This window comes from Aquila chrysaetos, chromosome 5, assembly GCF_900496995.4.
Source record: "Aquila chrysaetos chrysaetos chromosome 5, bAquChr1.4, whole genome shotgun sequence".
In the NCBI taxonomy this organism is placed as follows: domain Eukaryota; kingdom Metazoa; phylum Chordata; class Aves; order Accipitriformes; family Accipitridae; genus Aquila; species Aquila chrysaetos.
Genome location: NC_044008.1, coordinates 24,307,437 through 24,327,509, shown reverse-complemented (window position 1 = coordinate 24,327,509; position 20,073 = coordinate 24,307,437). Strand labels below are relative to the sequence as shown.

Sequence of the window (20,073 nt, the reverse complement as noted above, 5' to 3'; positions counted from 1 at the left end):
TGCAAGTTTTCCGTAACTCATTTTCCCAAGTCTGTCACTAATATATGTCTTTCTAGGAGGCAAACTCCCGAGGTATCTTTCCAGAGACTTTCACGGACACACACTGGAATTGCTGAACTCGGTAGGATTGCTTTGTCCTTCTAGTTGTACCAAATCAAAGTTTCCATTGTTTTCTTTTTCATTACTGTAGTACAATGAGTGAACATTATTTTAAAAGTCCTAATCTCCTCTAAAATGCAATTTTCTTCCTGCAAGGACAAAACTTGTTACTGATACTACTGTTCCACACTGAATGAGAGACACATAATTTTTTATTTACTGTCTTTATCCTCAAACATTTTTAATCACCCTCCTGAATTCTAATGCTGATAATTCTTAATACAGAATATTTGCACACACAAACAGATAAGAAGACACAGACATATGCATGCTTTCAGATGATTTAATCATAATGTGACTGTTGACTTTGTTGCCTGTTTACTTGGCTTTAAAGATTTAAAGTCTATTCCAAGGTGCAGAGCTTTGCCAAAAGCGATTGTAACTTTCACAACAGGGAGAATCTGCAATTGTGTTCAGAAACTTTTCTAACTCACTCCTTCATATTACAGTCTCTTTCTGTGAACCTCAATGCAATCTCTATCCCACATCCTTTAGCTGACAACACTGGATGAAGATGTTTTCAATTCCAAGTGTCTTGTAAGTTAGGTGCTAGGCACCTGACCTGAATTTTTCAGGTAATTAATGTTTAAAGTCACTAGCTGGGAGAGGGTAATCTAATAGAGGCAAGGTATGTCCATTTATAAAACAAGCAAGAAAAGGGAGTGTGCAAATTAATTACTAGTCTTTTGAACCTTTGTGAATAGCTGTTTTTACTGTGCCATTAAAATTTATGTGGTTATCTTACTTTTCCACATGTAAGATCTTTATTAAAGAACTGGGGGGGGGAATTACTGAAGTGTTTGTCTTCCAGCAGTTCAAATGTCTCTGCTGATACCAAGAAATGTCAACACGTTCTAAAAATGGTCTGCTATTAATATACTGTATGATGTATATACAAATCCATTAGTCTCTGGCTGGATTCTGGAATGAACGTAGAAAGGGGTTTCTATTCAGACTTTAGTCAGGGCCTCATACTTTTCATGTTCTTACCCAGCTACGTTATATTCATAGAAGCTTAGAAAAACAGGGCTGAAAGAGACCTCAAATGATCAGCTGTCCAGTGGTTGGCCCAAGGCAGACTCTGTTACAGCCAGGTCAGTCCTCAACAGGTGTTTTGTATAAGCTGTGGTGAAGACCTCCAGTGACAAATACTCCTAAGCCTCCCCAGGCTATCTGCTAAGGTTGCTAGAATGAAACCAAGTGAATTTCAAACTAATCCAGATGTTGTGAAATTGGCTCTGGACTGAAATCTCCAGAGTGTTTCAGTGTGGAAGAACAACCAGCTGTGTCAGGGCTCTGAGGAACCTTCTCTCCTCTGCTCTTGGATCACGTACGTGCGAGGCTGAGAGACATTCACATTCCCAGTGGTGAAAGCATTCTCATTTCCCCCCACTTTTACAAATACAGGCTCTCTCGTTTCTACCAGAACCAGCATAACGCCTCTCCTCCTCTATCTAATGATCTTCCCTTTAGATCCATCACAAATAGCTTGGGGGAGAAAATACTATTACATCCCATAATCCCGTGTCAGGCTGCCAGGCACTGCTTTGTACGTGAAAAACAGAATGAGTCATAAGAAAAGGAAAAGCCGCAGAGGATCCAACAGATATTTATTCATTTTCATCTGCACTTTTGTAAATCTTCGAAAGCTGGAGACAAAGATGTTCCTCATTCAGCTACAGTCCCTTACGTCATGAGCTGTGACCACAAAGCTGCATGTGTATCACCAACCAAGAGCTTCGGTTCCTTCCAAACCTCTATTGACATGGCTGCCTCCTGAACAGCTCAACTAGCAAGACTCCTTCACCAAAATACGAATAGAGCTGAGATGAGCACACCCTGGCAATGAGGCCAACTGGCATGGAACAACCTGTGTCCATCCTATTAACTATCTTAATTTTCAGAGCAGAAATGTGTGCAAGGCATCTGGAAATGATCAGTGAATGATATTCCCTAGTCATCCCAGGGAGAAGTTTGGAAGATAATTGTGACCAGGGCTCTTCTGAAAATGTAGCAGCGTAGCATATGGGTACTAATGCCTAGAGCGCTCCTGGAGAAGGCATGCGTTACTCCCATAGGTATGAAAATGTTTACTTTGCTTCATCTGAGCCCAAATTCCTAAGCTGTACCTTATGGCTGCCCTAATCAGCTGATATAGGCATAGAAAAAATTCGATAGATAGATAGATATCGATTGATCAATTGTAAGAGTGTATTTTCTTTCCCAGAACTGGAGCTGAGGTGTAGCAAATCTAATTTAGAAATGTTTGTGATTTGCCCGAATTAGAGCTGACTCTCCAGGCTGACATACAAATCACAGTCAATATTTCTGATTCACATCAGTGCTGTGGGCTGGGAAAACCTGCAGGCCCAAGTCTTGTAATCCAAGGATAAACTTTCCCCAGATTTTTGGACAGTTAAGATTTGGAGTTGTGGCTGGGGTTTCTCTATTGGCCCAATTTATTAGGGAAGTGAGATAATTCAGCTTTAAAATTTTTCTCTTGGGGGTCCTCTGCAGGTCATCAGAGCACCACATGGCCCCAGTACTGCAGTGTACATCTCAGCTTTTTCCCCCTCTCTGAAGTGCAGCACTCTTCCAGCTGGACATCCAGCGCCTACTGATACCTGTGCATATTGCTTATTCCCAGTGCTCCCATGGGACCTGACTGGAAAGTCGATTCTTTTTAAGCTGAGCTCTGATTGAGATGGAGTAGAGAGCAGCTAATGACCTGAGCCAGGTACACCATCCCTTTCCCCTGCCTCTCCTCATGCAGCCATTTTAATCAGCTATACCAGGGAAAAGGAGTCCTCCTCACATACTGTGCACATAAGAAATGTTAAATAGCAATGTTTAAGATCAAGCAGGCCCATGTGTCCACAATGCCATCAGCCCTTTATTACTGATTTTGGTATTTTAGATCTTCTACTCCACAGGACTTAAAAAAAAAAAAAAAATAAAGGAAGATAGTATTTAAATTATTAAAGCCCTTGGCTGAAGTTTTCAAAGGAACATACTCTGAGGCAGGAGAAACCCAGGACCTGTATTCACTTTAAATAATTCTAGTATTCCAATTAGCAAAGCTGTGAGCTTTTTGTTTCTTAGCTGCCTGAAGACATGGCAGAGTTTGGGAGGCTTTTTAAAAATCCCTATAATTCTGATTAAAGGCTTTTATGTTTAGTCTCAAGACACCACCTAAGTAATATAGTTGTTTGCAGTTATTTTTGGTAGCAAGAGATGGTAAGAAAGCAATTGGAATTGTTCAGTTAGTCCAACAGGCTACCTGGTAGACAGAGACTGTATGAAACTATCAGCGATGGCTGAACAGGAGAAACAAGTGCTCCAGAAAGGCCCTGAGGAACAATTCCCCTGTGGTGTGCTGCCTCATCCTCAGAGCAGGTTTAATGCTATTTCTCAGGAAAACCAAACTACATAAGGATGACAATAAGCAACAACATGCATCACGTCAGAGATATTTTTTCCTTAACAATCCTGTGGTTAAAAAAAATTTACAATTTGCATTGATTAGGAATTCTATAGATTGGCGTGTTTTTCCCTGTCTCGAAAGAATTTACATATATGTTTTGTGGGAGAAAGACTGTGGCTTTCTAAGTGCTTCTAGAACCTGATAAGACTTCTGACTGGAAGCTTTGAATAGTATAAAAATGGTACTAATTATTCATCAGTTATCATTATTACTATTGCTGTTGTTTTATTGTATTACTGCATATCACCACACATTATTGGCTATTACGGTTATAATGTATCATTATAGAATAAGTATCAAAACCAATAAACTGTAATAATATGGACAAAATTAACATTAACATTAATATTAATTATATGCTCCAAGTGTGAAATAACAACCACATTATCATCATTAAGAAAATGTTTTATGTGCCAGAATTTCATCCTCAGAATGGTGAATCAGAGTAACAAGATTTCTAATGCTGACAAACTTCAAGCTGCATTTTGAGAAATACAATATTAAGTGTACAAAGCTCAAATCGAAATAATCTGGCGTGGCATATTATAGCAGATAATATGCAGATGTCAGCCTACAAATTACTGTTAGGAAAGAAATGAGTCTGTGTGATCAATGACAGGACATTTTTTTATACAGATTTCTTTTCAGATTCAGAATTTTTTAAACAAAGATCTGTTCTTCCAGATTGCTCTTGGAGTGTAAGTGTAAAATTTTGTTTCCATTTATGATGAAATCACCCATGCAAGGAAATTTTATATTTTCAGTTATTCCCCTATTCAAAGGTTTTCTCAGGGAAATTACATAGATTTGTAGTCTATGAATAATTTTTTAAAAAATAATTAATTCAAAAATTTGTGTACTGATACATTTTTTGGTTGCAAATGCCTATGCATCTAGTGTAGCTTTTGTTTGAAAATAACAGGCAATTTGGTTAAGTGAATCAAACTAGCAAAGTCATCAGTATTCAGAATTTGGGGAGTACAGGATAACTGAGGTACAAAAAAATTCTGATATGCAAAAATACATTCATACACAATCCCTTTGTGCCACAGCTGATTGCTATCATTTGTGACTTATGGGCCTGGGTGGGCTGCTCTCCAGTCTGGAATCCTGTGGTTTAACTTTAAAAACTGTGTCCAGCAGAGCACATGGATTTCATAGAATCATAGAATTATAGGATGTTTGGGGTTAGAAGGGACCTTAAAGATCATCTAGTTCCAGCCCCCCTGCCATGGGCATGGGGGGGGTTCTGGCAGCTCTCATGGGATGGAAGAACACTTCCATCAGCATCTTCATTCTTGACATAACAACTGCGAAATATCGATGGGTTTAATCATTTAAACTGCTATACTTTTTATGTGGTGGGCAATGCAGGTACACTCATAAGGAACGTGTTCATCCTGGTAAAAATTACGGCCTTGATCATGCTTCATTAAAGTGAGTGGCAGCTCTGCTGCTCATTTTGCGAGGAACGGATTCAGGCAATCAACAATCAGGAGAGAAACAAACATTCTACCACTGAGATGTTAATGTTTTGATTTTCTATTAAAGGTATATTTTTTTTTTGGCTGGCTTTACTTAAGAAAAACACTTAAACATATTTAACTTCAACTATGTATTTGGGTCCCATTGTTTTTTAATGGTATTCAATCATGTGCTTAAACAATTTAGGAAAGATAGTCTATAATAGGAATTATAAATGCAAAAATGAGTTGAACAAGTAAAAATGAATAAATAGCTATGCCTGTATGAGGTAAAAGTAAATAGTTCTCTAACCTGCATTTATATCCTTCCAGCATTATCAACACATCGCTTATCTAAGTGTGGTTTGTTTTCTACCTCATAAAAAAAATAATCAAAATTAACTTTGCTGAGGCAAGAAATTTAAGGAAGAGTGATTTTTCATTAGATATAGCTCTCCTGCACAGTTGGATCAGCATCTGATATATTTAGATACTACATGTTTTTCCCCTGCACAAAAGGTCTAATACAAGAAAACAACCTGTTGTTTTGTGCGTGGCAAAGCTTTTCATTTATTAAAATGTGAGTTCTTTAGGACGCTTGAATTTAATATATGCTTTAGTAAATAAAGGGAATGGGGGAGGTAGAGTGGTTACAGTTCTGAAAGTGAGCATGTACTACAAAGTCATATCTACTATCCAAACTACCAGCTTTTAATGTGTTAAAAATAAGTATATCAGCATAATTATTGCTGTTTATTTCAGTTTTAATGAGGAAACAAACATAATAATGCATTAGAAGAAAGAAGGCTAACAGGTGTATTAACAAATGGGCTTATAAAGAAACAGATGCAATGTTATTTTCAGCAGGGAGTTAGAATAACAAAAATAACTTAAAATTAAGAAATACATAGTCAAGATCAAACATTCTTAAGCAATATTTAAATATCTTAAAACATGTCTTTCATCTGTCTGAGACCATTAAGAAGGGGTTTTTTTTGTGTCATTCTCGGTAACTATGAACTACAATATTTAAAAGGAAAACATCCTCTGTAGCACAGTAGCCAGCCAAACAGTGTTGAAAAGCAAGTGAGAGCAGTTCTCCTCTGCCACATAACATGTGATTTTTTTCCTGTGCAACAACCAATTTATGATAGACTAAAGGGTCAGCATATAGGCAGGGCATGGGATATTCCAGTTCTTTCACTTAGTGGTACAGGAACTGCAGAAGACACCTATGTGACTATATTTCAAGACCACAGGTAAGATTTGGATTGAACATGCAAGCTCTGCAATGTTGGAGACAGGTTGTAAATAGAAAGGGAATGTGCTGCAGCTTTAGCTCACAGGACAGGAGGCTGTTACCACTTAGGTATGTCCCTGGGCTATCCTGCAAATAAGGATTGAGACTGACACCTATCAAATCTCCCAAATTTTTACCTACTCCTCTAGTTAGACGTACATTTAAGAGGCATTTGATCTCTGTTTATTTCACAAAGTAGTTCAGCATAGATCTTCCAAGATAGATGAGTGCAGAAGATGCTTCATCACCGAAGAATGTAAATACATTAAATTATTGGAAGCACAATCAGGAAAGTTGTAGACATGCATTTAAATAGTTTGCTTCAGTCCTTTTTCTCATTAACAGGAATTTGATCGATTGCATCTCTGTAGCTTCATTTGTTATGTTCAGTAAAAGGAAAAGGACAAAGGAACTTACTTTTTATGTAAAAATTCAAAGTTTTCAGCCAGAGATTTCCACTTTATGTCCTACAATGCCCAAATCTGGATGCATAGAAAAAATATGAGTATACAGATAAAACTTTTTGTGAGTGTCAAAAAGATATGTGTCATTTGAAGGGTCAACCACAGTCTTTCTCTACTGTTTAATGTATTTTGCATATGTATTTTGCTTCTCTTTATTATGGCTACTTAGGGAGTCAGGAATTTTTTTAAATCATCTAGACAGATTTTATAAATTCTATAGAAAATCTAAAGAGCTATATTATAGAAAGAGTATAGTGAGTAAATGGAATATTTGGTTAAAGAGAACCAAAGCATTCACAGTGTCTGTAGCTTGCAGAGACCTTTGGTGACCTCAGCAATTTCTACGGCAGACAATATCTATGACCTTTTAAAGAGAAGCCTTTCACTGAAAAGTTGTCTCGGGAGAAAACAGAATACTTCAGACTTCAAGGAAAGACTTTGTTTACTTTTCTTTAATAGCCTTTTAAATCTAAGTTCTGAAAGCAACATAACTTACATGATTGTGCTTGAATATGTGTACTTGTCCACGTATTCACTCCTCCCAGCGGCCGATGTTCTATCCTTTAATCCACCTAACAATTTCAATCAAATTTGACAGAGCAACAAAGCCATTTGCCTCTGCATTGGCTTGTCTCTCCCAGTGGCCACTACTGGCACTCCAGGGTCCTTGGCCATTCCTGGTCATCTGCCTTATTCACGCCCCAGTATCAACAGCTCTAGAGTCTTCCCCTCCCCCCATTCAAGAACTCCAGCAACTTCAGTCAGGCAGCTTGTCTCCGGTATCCTTACTGAAATAAGGTGGCAAGTAGCAAGAATAGCAATTAAGTGCTATGCAAGCAATGGGATGAAGCCATTCAATAGCCCAATGATGTATTCATGACTCTCTCATACACTTGTCAGTTCTTTAGACACCACACTAGGTGTTTTTATATTGTATCAAGTATTGTTGAGCTAACCTGTCGCTTTTACAGATTCATTCACTTGGGTGTTAGTCACTACCAGCGTTATGTCTTTGATGCACTAGGTCACGCAGCTCACGTGTTTGGAGATTTCCTAATCTGTTTCCTGCATCTTCACTTCCCTTCTATGGCTACCTTAAATCAGGGGCCATATGGGCAAACCACCGTGATCCTGTTTAGACAGGAGGATTGTTCAGCTACCTACTTCAGTCATCTTCTTTACATCCCACCACTTCAGCTGCACCACACAGAAACTTAGGCTTTCTCTTTCATCTTCACATAATCTACCTCAAGCATAAATCTTGACCAGATTTTTATATATTTTGCTCTAGGCTAACTATGTATAAGCCACATATGTATGTCTAGCAGTTTAAAAATCAGGTAATGTAAGAATCTTCCACAGCTGTGCTGACATATAATACCTGATTGTAGCACTGCGTAAGGTGTTAATACACACCAGCTTGGCACATGTGATGCTAAATTTAAAGACACATATCATGACTAAATTTGTGTCCAAGCACGAAAACTCCATGAAAAGGTACCATCAAGAAAAAAAAAAAAGTTAGAAGGTTTATATTAAAAGCTATGTGAAACAGCTGGATGAATTCTTAGCTCCTGCCATGCCTTTAGTATGGCTTTCAAAAGGATTCAGCATATTTTCTGATGTGTTTCATGAGATATCCGTCAAGCAACTATGAATGATTATCAACAGGGACTCTCCATTTCTCTTTCACTCTTATGAAATCAACATGAAGATGTCTGAAGACTGATTAGATGAAATCAGAGACTTGTGGAGCCTGGCAACGTTGTTTACATACTGCTATCTACAATTCTGTTGTGATCTGTAAGGTCATCAATCAATATGGAGCTATTTTCTAGGGTCAGACAACTCCTCAGAACTTTCCGATATTTTTAAGTGGCAGCCCCCTCTCTTGCAATTCAATAGATGGAAGTGGTAAGCTAAATACAGGTGACTGATAAAGCACAGAGCTGGAATTCTTGTATGGGAAGTGAAGCAGAAGAAATTAAACACAGAACTGGAGGTTGCATTTGTTTGGGCCACTTTTGCAGTACATGCATAATAAATACCCAATAAATATAAAATATTTTATTATTATATAAATCTATTAAAAATGTATATATAAATGTTTCTTTTATAAGCACTTTTACAAGCATTTGCAGCCACTGGCAATCAACGACTTTTCAAGGAATGACTGTTAAACACGTGGGAGGGAATGTGTGCCATCCTGTGACACACAATATGACACCTTGTATGACACACATTCCTGTTGAAACTGATGCTTGAAAATGTTTATTGATATTTTTAAGAGCTGCAGTTCTTTTATTTTCATTGTCAAGACTAAGTCACAGTAGTGACCTGCGGAACCTTATTACTGCGTATTTCACTAGGCAGCAACACATAATTCAAGCATAAGAAAATTATAGTCTCTCCCCACCTTTCAGCAAAGAGGGAACAATTCAACATTGTGGTAATGCTTCATACCATAAAAACATCACTACAGTGGTAAAAAAAATACTATACTGTACTTTTATGATCTTTTTTGTCTGCTTTTCCCCTGTTCTAGTCACGCTATCAATCCAAAATAAAGAGTTAATTGCATTGTGAATTACTACTCAAGGCATGCAACCAAGAAAAGTTCCAAATCCATAATTAGATACAAGGGCATGGACATATTCCTACACCTTTGGAGGATGCCAAGGAACAGAAAGAATTCCTCACTGTGGCATTAATTTTTCAGCATACCTATGTGTGGCAAACATCATCTCTTGCAATAGAGGAATCTATTGCATGGATGCAGGTTTCTTCTTCATTTAAATGAATGCCAAAACCACATCTACTGAGTGCTTTTTGTAAGGGAAGGGGGAGGAGAGCAGGCAGTGGACAGTCTTTCCTGCTGCAGCTCTCCTACTTGGTCAATGCCATCTGATAAAAAAGATGACCCTCAGTTTCTAATTTTCCAGATCAATACCCTTGCCATCAGGCTCCGAAATTACCCACTTTGTGTTCATTGGGTGTGCCTACAGGGTCTTTGCAGACCGTGAAGGAATGAACCTTGGTTCCTAAGCCACGTGGTATGGAGGTGCCCACCTTCTTACTGTTCAAAGCTAGCACCTCCTGCAGAAGGCTGACTTCAGCTGTACCCGCTGTGGACCCAGAAGAAAACTAGCCTGTATTAGGAGGGAACTAATTCAATCCAGAGGAGAGACCATGAGCAGAGTGGTATGAGCACAGCATGGATGACCAGGAAACTAGCAGTTATGCAGAAAAACAGATATAAAAGTGAAATGACGGACTAGAGGCATCTAGTGGATTTTTATATCAAGTAACAGCTTTAACAAGTGAGAATGTGAGGAGCTCCTCAAATTCCCCTAGTTCTTTGTTTAGATCAGTCACCTAATGTTTAGGGGCAAGTCTCTTCCTCAAAACGGGACAAGCAGCAAATACAAACCCACGTCTCAAAGATCAGTCATTAGATCAATGGATATTGTGAGGTAACATTTTGTTTTTCTCTGCAACACATAGCCCAGGACTTGTGCACTTACCTCTTGAGATGCTTTTAAACTATATGCTCCTTGTATAAAAAGGCACCTGCCTGATCAGGTATAACCATTTTTAAATAGAAAGGCAGGAGCTTAATATTCAGTGATGCAAAAGAACCTGTCTGGACTTTGCCCAAGGCAATATCTTTGACCTAGATTTGTTGCCTTTGGTTTTTAGACAAATTATAATTTAATATTCATCAGCTCTTGCATGCTGAGTTGTTAGCTGGGGACAGTATCACCTATAAATAACTTCAAATAAATAAGCACAACCAGATAGGAACAACTGTGGTCAAAATGGAAATGGGGTATGTTTGAACTGCAGAAATAAATAAAACGAGGTATCTACCTACTAGCTCTGCTGCAGAAATTTAATAGCTTGCAATGACTGATGCCATGATAGACCTGAGCTGACAATTTTCTGTCAGGGAGATATTAGTCTGTCTTAAATTATTCCAGACTAATAAGCACATTAATATTGTGTTGCTCATTTATCTATGTCTACAGGTTAACAGAAAAAGGAAAGAAAGAAGAAAATTATTAGAAGGTGAAGGCAAAATACTCACTCAAGTAGTTCCATTCAGCTGGAAGAATACCACCTCCTGTCCCTTTTTACTTTAGAAAATAATTCTTATAATGAGTAATTTAAAAGGCAGCCTCCTTTGTATTTCATTGGCACCATACCTTCGTAGCTTTGAGGTCAAAGAGGTAAACAGCTGTGGCAAATGAATCCAAGCAACTAGCCTGGTAGCTCGTCATGGGGAAGAAATGGATTGTGGCAAGGCATCTGTAGAATTTCCCTTAGGCCATCCGGATACAGTAGCTTAAAAATGACATATAGTTTTGCAGCCTCCAAGTGATCATTTAGATTAGGTTAACGGAAAGATCGTTCTTTGTAACAATGAGAACAACAAATGGCAACCAGAATATATCGGTGCTTCAGCAGAAACACGCTTACTTAAATTGCATTTGGTCACCCCCCACAGAGAGGAGAGAAAACCTTTTAGCACTCTTAAAAGTGAGAGACGAACAGCCCTGTCTAGAGCCAAGCGTTTCAGAGATGGAGGCCATGTGTGAAACATCTCTCACCAGCTCAGCCAGTGCTCCCGATTCCCAGCCCGTCCCATGCCTATTGCTGTGGGGCTGCGCAGGCTGCCAGCCCTGCTGTTCCTTTGTGCTCGGGAAGATGATGGGTTTATGATGCAAATGAAGGTCGACTGAAAACCACTGCCCGGATCTTGCTCCTGACCACCTGCACCACTTTTTTCTCCTCTGAGACCTGGGATATCCTAGCTGGAAAATGTATTCATTTTTACTACGGCTGCTCTTGGTGACTATGACAAGGCACCTGTCTCTCTGCAGAGATCTCCTGTATAAATCAGTATAGCCTAAGGAGATTAGAGGAGTCAAAGACAAAGAGGATTGAGTGCCTATTTCCACCAAGGCCCTAACATATCTATAGTACAGCAACTGCCGAATTACTCAGCTTGTCCAGTCAGAAGTGTTCTCTTTCTTTCCCCAAAAATAAATCTCCGTGGTTTGGGCGGCTGGACTTGGTCCTAAGCAGAGAACCCTAACGGTGATGCTGATTGAACGGCACAATCGAGTTTTTTGCCCCTGCAGTGGTTTAGCATATTCACACCATAGAAACACAATATTTCTGGTTTTGACAGAAGTGCTTTTCTGTATCTGCATGCAGCATTGCCATCAGCAGGAGCTGCAGGCCTGTGCTGCCTGGAAAGGCTGTGCAGTGCAACACCCCGTACTGCCAGGGGATGCGGCAGGGGCTTGTCAGATGCCACAAGGAGATCTGGTCTCGATGTACAGATGCAGTTGCAGCCACCTAGACATGCTACAAAGGGCTTTTGGTGCTGATCCTTTAGTACCTGAAGGTTCTTTTATATCAGAACAATCCTGGAGTAATACCCCTGCAGCATATACCCATACAACTGAGATCAGTCTCCAATTCTAAACCCTATTATTAGCATAAATGATAGCTGAAGTGTAGTAAATTTTATCTTTAAGACAGCAGACCATAGAATATAATGTTCTAAAAAAAGTAAATGCCCCTGATGAATTTATATTAACTTGCTTATTGACAGCTAGAGTTTTTTTGCTACTTACCAGATGTTGCCTTTCAGCAATCTCCTATAGCAGACTGAAGAAAAGTTACTGTTGAACTTCATCTTAAAAGTAAACATCAGAAGTAGAAAAAAATTATACACAGAAAATAGCTGAAGAAAAAAAATCAGGGCTGTCTTTAGTTGATAGCCTTAAAGTCAGAAAGAATACTTTGCCTAAATGACAATGATGTGCTGTCCTGAGATCGCGTAAGAGCCACGTGTTCAATGGAGCAGCGTGCACAATACTTTTTGAACGCATTTGTAACAGGATTGCCTTTCCGTCCTTACATCTTTATGTCACTGAATATTTATCTCTAAGGTAAAGCAAGAAACATTCCTGTTTCCTATAAAACATATAATAAATTAGTTAGCATATACATTATAGCACATACAAAAAAGTGCGAACCTTGCCTCAAATTCATCATAATTTGAATAAAGAAGCTTTCTCTAGAGGCAAACATAAATCTTACTTCATAATGTCCTTCCTGAGCTAGTGATTGTTAGGAACGTGTCAAGATGGAATTAGTTTTGCTTTTAATACTTTTAGGTTGACACTAATATTTGGTTTAGATGCCAGAATTAACAGTATAGTTTTTCTCCTCCAGCGGGGCCAAAAGCTTGACAGCCTGCCAGTGGCTTGGGGGTAGAGCAGGTCAGGTATGCTCTGATGGAACAGACCTTGGTGTTTCAAACGCTACTCTGCTGAACACAGCATATTGCATTTAAAATACCTCATATTTTAATTTTCACCATGTTCAAGATTAGTTCCAAGGGACACCCATCTGTGTATTTGACAGGTCCATCCCAAGGCAGACTTTTGCAACTGGCTGCTGAATGGGAGCAGAGAAGCCCACAGTAATGCTTGTTTTACCAGCCTCCAGATTCTGATAGCTTTTGGTTTCCTGGCAGGCTGCTTTATTTTGGGGGTTTTATATTGAGTTATTTTCAGTTAAGACCCAAACCACATATGGACATGGTAATGTAGTGAGCTGGAAGTGCATATTGGGTTCTTTAACTCAATTTTTTACTCACTGAACTCAAGCTCTGATTAAACAGAGGTCACTGTGAAGTGTATAGAGGACAGCACAAACGATTAAAGTTCTCCAGGTGACAAGAAAAACAGAGATAGAGAATAGAATGAAAGAAGATGACAAAGGAAAATAAAACAAACAGAAAGGAAGAATAAGAAATGTTAAGAATTCTTAAGCAGTAATATTATGATTGACAGTAAAACAACTATTACTCTATAATTGGTGAATGGTGCATTGAAAGCAGAAAGAGGTAGATTTTGGGTGTGTTTTCACTTGGCTGATTACATTCTGGCATACTCAAGGTAAACCCACAATTTTGCATTCCTTTATGTGATTTGCAGTGTTCAAATCTCTATAGTTGCTTCTGAGTATAGTTGCTAGGTGTGGACATATTTGCAAAGTCTGATTTATGCTGCAGTGGTACTCCAGGAGGAAGAAGGTATCCAAAGCTAAGTCCTCAAACCTCAAAGAGTTAACGATGACTTTATTTCTTTCCTTTTATTTACCAAAAAAAAGTTTAAGAAAAGTCAAGCCCTGCAGGCGGTGGAACCTTCAGGGTCTGAAGCATACAGTGCTGCCTTGTGCGGGATGAGGACAGCCTGAAACAGGCACTGAGAAGGCACAAACTGCCCCTATTCATCTGAAACCAGGCTCTGCTAGAGAAAATGCTAACATTTTTAACCATTTCAACACCAAGTGGAGACATCAGGAAAAGCAGGCTAACCTGCATGCCCTCCATGCTCTGTTTATCAGAATGGACTTCCCACTCGAACAGGCCTGCCTGTTTGGGGAAAAAAGTCAAGTATTCTCTCCAGGGTTTTGGGGCTTCATTACCAGGGTCACTGGCTCCATCCTCAGCAGCAGTGTGAAGGTCTGTATTAGAGTCGAGGATTCAGTGTCTAATCTGCTTTAACCCTGGGAAGCTAACAGTTACAATTACAGGATTCTATCCCAAAAGACAGAAGTCAAGATAATCCACATCTGAGCTTCTCTGCCTTTCTTCTACCTCCTTTCTTTCTCTTCTGTTGTCAAAAACCAAAGGCAAGTCTTCCTCTATATGAAACAAGGATGTCTTAAGGAGGAATCAATAGTTTAAGAGATTGGCTACTCCTTAAAGCTTTTTAAAAACAGTGCTATGCAGACCCCTCAAAACTACCTCCAGCAGTTGACAGACTTGTCACCAAATTGTCGTCCGCTACCAGGAGGCTGGAGAGATAGAGGCCTATGAGAGATCTCTGTCCTTTCAACTTGCAGATGCAGCTTCGAACAGTGCCATCCATACAAGGGTATATCTTATATCACAGATAGGTCAACAACTAATGTTAACCCCCAGCTTGATCATACAAGCCTTAATCTAAGCTCATGACTGATATCTGTTAAATGAAGCCCTGAATGAGAAATAGTTTACTCAGAGGTCACAAAGGCATCTAACAATCTGCAAGAGAATCCTTTATAGGTGAAATTAGAGACTCAGCAGAGAATCACCATATGAAAGAAATATACCCGAGCCAGCATTATCTCATGTAGGAACCTCCGGTGTTTTGGCAAGGGGACAGTGCTGTTGTCTGTTGGCAGAGCCTCATGATCTGCATGTAGGTAAGCCAGTTTTAAGGCAGAAATTCACGCTGTAGTGCTGATACTCTGGCCGCAGATCTTGTACAAATTGGTGAGATTTCTTTTTAGTTCTGTGAGTTTAAGAGAAAGAAAGACTGCAGCTTCCTTATTTGTAAATACTTCCCATAGGGAGAAGGACTGTTCACCTTCAAGTTTTCCAGTGGATAGATTGTGTAAAATGAATGAGACTTACTTACAAGTTCAATTTAAAAGAATTGATCATCAGAAAAAACAAAAGAGGATTTTCCTTTGCTCAGGGGAAAGGTAGTAAATGGAATAAGACTTTGAAAAGACTGATAAGAACAGCCAGCAGAAATTGTTTCAAAATAGAGGAAGGAAAGAATTTAGAAGAAAAAATGTGAAGTATAACTGCTGGCTACAGTTACAGATGGGATGCTTTCTTTCTTAAGCTTTTGTGTTCCCTGTACAGCACTAAAAACACTAAATAGATTTTTCTTCTAGCACAAATATATATATTAAATCAAATTGGAAGCACATCTTAGGGAAGAACTTAGTTCTCTGGTATAATAGTTAACAGGCTAAAATCTACTTCTTCACTTAAATAGTTGCATTGTCTTCAGTAAGGATTATCACATGCATATCCAGCTGCTATTAGATCATTTTATTACAGACTATATGTATTCTGGAGTCCCTTGTGACAGTTATGAAATTCAACCACAAGCTATTGTTGAACTGTATGTATCTCCCATCTCTTTCAAAAGATTAGGCTGGCAAGACCATAACTATTAAAAAAATATAGTTCTCACTTTACATTACTATCCCAGCCTTCGAAGTTTATTCAGATCTAATCTCTTCAAGATCAAGTTAGTCATGACCATGTTTCTGATGTGAGTATTTTGGCTTCTTTTCTCAAAGAACAATGGGCTAAATTCATGTGGATATAAATGAAGATGCTTGATGTAAGCTAAGGATGGAATTTCTCTAACTAGACAAAAGAATAAGTGTTTGTGGGGGTTTTGCATTTTGTTTCAGAAAAAAAAATTAACTTTGTAATCACGCAAAAACAAAGGATAAAAAAATAAAAAGCTAGAAAGCAAAATAAAAGCTTTCCCTTTAGCTATAAAGCTACTACCTTAATTAATAATGCTGCCACTAGTCACTGCAGGTGACATGACATAGGGAATGTGTCACCAAAAGGAGGCACAGCACTGGCTCTCAGTGCTGTCGTGGGCATCTTGAAAATGCCAGGGAGTCTTTGTCCCAGCTTTTACTGCCTGAAAACCAAAAACTGAACCTACCAAACTGTATCACAGGGAAAGCAAGTAGCCTGGATTTCAGGGGTTAAATGCAGTACATGGTTAAATACAGCTCTCCTCCCAGTTGTCTGACGAACCTTCAGGCCTCAGCATGAGTCAGTGTTTCTATAGCAGAGATGCCTGGGTGTCCTGGAGCGTCTCGGTCCGTGTCTTTTTTGTTGCTTCTTATTCACTAAAAAACATGCCCAGCTTTTGAAGATTTGACACCTGCTAAGCATAGGTGTCAAATGACTCCATTAAATACAAAACAGTAGTGAAAAAATACAGTCCCTGAAGCATGAGACAGTGCATGCAGGATACCGTTAAGTTTTAATGATTCACATCATCTGCTCACACTGACTTTGGCTGAGCCTTTCAGGGAATAAGAAAGGTTGGAAAGAAGAAAAGGAAAAAAAGAAAAACAGGCATTATCACAGAAAATGCCTGGTGTAACTCCTCCTAATCACATTTGTCAGTGCTATTAGGAAAATGGACCTTACTTGTCACTTATTGTATTTCCAGCCTGCAAAAGAAGAAGGATATTCTCAGGATGAAGACGTAAGAAGTTAGGACATGGAAGATCTACTTCAAGGTCCCAGTTTGCCTTTGTAATCTGAGCAAATCATTAGGTCTAGGTTCTTATGGAGCTGAGGTGAGCCGGCTTCCTGCAGGCAGTTCGCTTCATAGGTTCTCCCCTCCAGAAGAAAGGTAATACACAACCTCCTCTGTACGTGCTATAATCTTCCCGACGCGGAGGGATTGCAGCCTAGAGACTCACAGGTGCGTATGTGGGCATCTGCCCAGCTTAACTTTCAGGAGTGCTGCCACACTGCCTGCAAAATATCCTTATTTGAAGAAAGACCCTCAGAAACCAATAGGTAGAGAAGAAATTGCTGGGCAAGAGAGAAGTGCAGATAAGCAAGGCATCAGGTTTCCTTCTGCTTAGGCTCACCCACTGTGACTACTCTCCCATTAGTCATCTGAAATGGACAATTTGCTCAGGTAGGTGAGGAGTTCCCCATCCAGGAGACACAAAAATCCACAACTTTCTACCACAGAAGAACTAGTAAGGCTATGGGTAGCATAGGTATTCCAAAACAGGCTTGGGTTCAAGTGTCTGGCTTAGTGCAGGCACTTGTAAACTTCTCATTTCTCACCTGACCACCTTACCAACCAACCTGCTGGCTACTCTGGAGTCAGAGTTTCTCCACTTCTCTGACAGTAGCTGTTCCCCTTAGAAACATTTTCTGGACCAGAGAGTGAACAAAAGAAATTGTTCCTACAGCACAGTGGCTTAGGTCAGTGGTGTTGGTACTGAGGCTGAAGTCTCTACTTCAATATTTAATTACCAAAAGAAGTTGGAACAACTCCAACAGGAGAGGTAAAAAACCTTTTCACCAGCATATCTATTACCATTGCAGTTACGCCTTTCTGATGGGATGGTGAACCACCAAATTCAAGTCTCAGCTATAAATTAAGCAGAGCAGGACTTTGAATCTAGCTCTTCCACCCTAGAAATAACAGAACCTAAATTCTGGATTCATCAGAACATGCACAAACATATATTGCTGATGCTACTTTGCTAAGGCTGTATCTACTGGCAGTCTGCAGCCACCTTAGATGCGCTCGCCATACACATGCAAGACTGGGCCCAACTAAGGAGACAGACTCATTTTGAGCAGGTTTTGCCTTCAGTCTTAATTCCAACACAGTAACAAGGGGATGATTTAAGTGTGTTGGGAGTTTTGTTAATGTGACCTGGCAAAAGAAGCCCAGAAGCAGCTCAGTGAAGTATCTGAGAACGTCAACAGCAGTTAGGCGCCCATAGGGCAAGTTGCATGTATTTGTACGGTGCCCAAGACAATGGCTCACAGATCCTAGGAGAGGTTTTGAATATTCTTGTTGTTTAATGAATTTGGAGAAGCTACTCAGAGTTTCAACAGCAACTCACATTTCACAGAATCTACTTTGCCTCTGAGTGCCATGAGCACAATACGACAGTCTCACCATGTAGCCTAAAATCACGCAATTTCTTATGAAGAGACGTAGGACAACATGCTTGGAAACCTCTACGTTGTCTGTAGGAGCCATTCCCAGAGCTGCTGGAGCAGCAGCTGTGGAAGCTTACATCTGGGTACCAAAGACAGAACAGGAGCTGAGCAAGTCACTACAGTCATTTAAGGGCAGGGGTTATTTAAGGTGGGATGCAGACATTTGGAAGGGGAAAAATAAGAGATTTCTTCTAACTGAGCAATATTTTTCAATAATTTACCATTTGTACTTTGGCCTACACAAAGATCATATTTTTCGTACAGGTCATGAAACACGATCTCATTGGAGATACTGGAACTCATACTAGACTTTTATGGTTTTTAATTTCTTAATGGGACCAGGGCTGGGACGATAAGTGTTAATGTATTAAAGGTTTACATACCTGAGAGGTGTATTCCTATCTCACAATCCGATTTTCCTTCCATTCCATCAATCATCTTTTATGTTGATCACCATGCTCTCTGCATGTTTCTCTATTTTTATGTAAAAGAATTAAATCCTTGCCATAAACATTTCCAAATCTTCATTCATCAGTCCATTAAATGCCCTCTTGTTAATAGACAAATGTCTTACAGAACTGAATTCAAAACAGACACAAATGGCTTCTACGAATATTAAAGAAAGTAAGAAAAGCAAATACCAGGAAAATTTCAAGAGTTCAGACCATCAATCCCAAAAGTAGTAAGAAAAGCAATGCAGTACCCCATCTTTAACAAAAGGAATCATTTATCATGACACCTAAATGCATTCACAAGCCGCGCCTGCATCAGAATGGCCACAACAATGCAAACCTGCTAATGTGGGATTAGTTTAACCAATTTAGAGAACAAATTAGAATAAAAGGGTATCTTGTATGTCCAATTGCTATGGAGGTCCAGGGCAGGGGGTAGAAATAGCTGTGAAAAATGCTCTTTCAACGGCAGAAAAGGCAAGGTTACACTGGGTACAAAGAAGCCCCACTGAATACAAGGCTGGAGAATACTCCACCACACAAGCAGGAGGATGTATTTCCAAATACAGCATTATTGATCTTCAAATTCTACCTTCTTCAGTGACTTGTTAAATCTCTTTTTTGCTGATTTTTTTTTTTTTTTCCCCAGTGGAATTACCATACACATATTGTGGAAATGTTTCAATGGAGAGGCAAACTGCACCACTCTGGGACACAGAGCATTTAACCTGGGAGCGAGCAGCAGTCCTGAGCAGAGCTTACACATATCCACTGCAGACTGGGAAGCTGGGAGCACCGAACACCCAAGGCCATGGGGACTTTTCCTGCCCCGGTACAGTTCTGCACCTAAATTAGCAAAATGTGATCATTTAATATTCCCAAGTAATTTCTCTATTTCCTTTTTTTTTTTTAAAAAAGCACTTCCTCCCATTCTGCTGTTCTTTTCTCCGGTCCTTGAGCCACTGCTCATGCTGTGACTGAAAAGGCAGCTGAGAGAAACAATTCGGCAAGGAACAAAAAGGGAGGTTTTATTCCCATTCTTTATAAAAATTGGCACCTAAAAAAGAGTAGTACAAATCTAAATGCAGAGATAGGAATATGTATTTGAGAAGACACAGGCACCACAGTGAGGAGATTTTGTTTTTCTCTTTTCTC

At 39.4% G+C, this 20,073-nt stretch overlaps 1 long non-coding RNA gene across 1 annotated transcript; it reads left to right on the top strand.

Annotated features, from left to right (window-relative positions):
* Positions 1-1,925: 1,925 nt before the first annotated feature.
* LOC115341683 lies at positions 1,926-19,826 on the top strand. The gene is made up of 2 exons (XR_003923485.1): positions 1,926-2,237; positions 19,568-19,826. It is a non-coding gene; the product is annotated as an uncharacterized LOC115341683 (long non-coding RNA).
* Positions 19,827-20,073: the final 247 nt, after the last annotated feature.